General features: G+C 41.3%; 1 protein-coding gene across 1 annotated transcript in view; it reads left to right on the forward strand.

Moving 5' to 3' along the window:
* Positions 1-2,163, forward strand: part of trpc5a (transient receptor potential cation channel, subfamily C, member 5a) — a 186,106-nt gene that overhangs the window by 147,456 nt on the left and 36,487 nt on the right. The gene's annotated exons all lie outside the window — the stretch shown is intronic.

A 2,163-nucleotide genomic window follows, 5' to 3' on the forward strand; every position in this document is an offset into this window, starting at 1 on the left:
TAATAGCTCCAAAAATGTCTTATTACCACATTTCATCTTATCTTAGCCGTGGAGAGGTGCCTTTTTCCTCTTTTTGCGGAGGCCAGCAGTTTCCCCTCTGCTTTGATTCTTTGTGCCAAGCTAGGCTAAAGCACGTCCTCGACTAATCACTGTACTGAATGCGTAGAGATAAAATGCATATTAATGTATCATCCTCATTAGACAGAAGCATATTTGTCAGGATGTCAGAGTGCTTGTCTCATTGTATTTTTAAAAAAGAGAACAGAATGAGCTACAGTGAATTTCAAACACTCTCAGGTTGTGTGTGTTTCAGATTGTCACAGTCTGATATTAACACCTGACCCTTTGAATAGTCTCTGTGGTGAACTCTGTTATATTTCCATGTCTCGCCTTTTCATCCTCCTCATCCTCTCATGCTTCCCTTGCCTCCTCGCTCCTCTCTTTCCCCCCACATCTCTCCATCCACCTCTCCTCCCTTCAGTATAACTCCTCTCGTCCCAGGGAGGAGTGGGAGATGTGGCACCCCACGCTGATAGCTGAGGCTCTGTTCGCCATCGCAAACATCTTCAGCTCCCTCAGACTCATCTCCCTCTTCACCGCCAACTCCCACCTCGGGCCCTTGCAGATCTCACTGGGGAGGATGCTGCTGGACATCCTCAAGTTTCTCTTCATTTACTGTCTAGTAAGGCCTTTTGATCCAACTCATTCACTTTTCACAATATTAGCTTAAAGACTTTTGTGTGTATAATTAGTGTGTGTTAACTTTTAAAATTTTGAAACCCTAGTATTTGTTTTGTTGCAAATCTCATTACACATGCGGAAAACAAAATAACTTTCCTATTGTTCTATTTGTGACACTAGTGAGAATGTTTAGCCTTTTCAATGGCTGTTCAGCTAGTATGGGAATCACTTCTAATACATTAGCACGCCAATAGTTAACCTTTCTACAGTTAGCATGTTAACATCCATGTTAAACAACTTGTGCATGTTAGCGTATATTCCTTTACTGTGGCTCTGTTTGAAACAGAAGGCAGCTAGTTCAGTGTTTAGTTCTCACTAAATTTTTTTAAATCGACAGCACTCGATGCCTCGCTGCTCTGTCACACCTTCTGAGACAGAATTTTTACCCGTTTCGAACACAGCCTGTGTTGCTATTTTTTCTCATTTCTAGCATATTCAGCGTAGCATGCTAACATTTTGCTTTTTAGCATGCTAACATTTACACTTGGCATTTGTATCAAAGTGTAATGGTAATTCAGTTGTGAGTTTCAGAGTGGCTGTGGTATTGGAGGAGTGGACATTTTTTTCCTACGTGGAAAATCAGTTAAGTCAGTAAAAGTCAACCTCTGGCAAAATTAATATGTATCAAATACTGTGATAAGCCAACAATTAACTATAAAGATTTAGTACATATACTGGATACTTTTCTATTAGAACTTTAATCTTTTCGAATTGTAGGATTGAGAGTGAGAAAATCCTCAGCACACTGAGTTCCTCATTGTTGGTAGAAGGACATTACAGGCCTATTTCATTACGTTCAGAACTCATTACTTCTGTCTCAGGGGAACTCCTAACCTACACCACAGTCCACATGAGGACTGTTTAGCTCCCTGAAGTGTTAAAATCAATCCCACTCAGTCCAGGGCACAGGAGCCACATTGCTTCATGCTCACTCGGTAGCAGCTTTACGTAACGCTGCAGTGGTTGTGTCCTGTTTGAGAAGAAAGCCATGTTTCAAAATGCCTTGGAGCAGCAGGGGGTCAATCTTTGCAACAAGATGTAATGTTATGTCCAGAAAAAGGCTTCTTATATGAGTACTGAAGTTTTGCTTCTTTAGATACATTGGGTGTTGGGAATTATCCCGCATTATTCCTGTGATTTAAATGAACTTCGCCATGCTTAGTGATATTATTCCAGGACTCAGAATGTGTGTTGGTATGAAGATTTAATGAAGGCTAAATTAAATCTATTAACTGTGTAGGTCCTGCTGGCTTTTGCTAATGGCCTAAACCAGCTGTATTTCTACTATGAGACCAAGGCCTCAGAGGAACTCAACAACTGCAAGGGCATCCGATGTGAGAGGCAGAACAACGCCTTCTCAACGTGAGTACCAACCATAACATGTATGCCTGTGTGTGTGTGTGTGTGTGTGTGTGTGTGTGT

The sequence above is a fragment of the Micropterus dolomieu genome, linkage group LG12 (assembly GCF_021292245.1).
Source record: "Micropterus dolomieu isolate WLL.071019.BEF.003 ecotype Adirondacks linkage group LG12, ASM2129224v1, whole genome shotgun sequence".
NCBI classification, from domain to species: Eukaryota; Metazoa; Chordata; class Actinopteri; order Centrarchiformes; family Centrarchidae; genus Micropterus; species Micropterus dolomieu.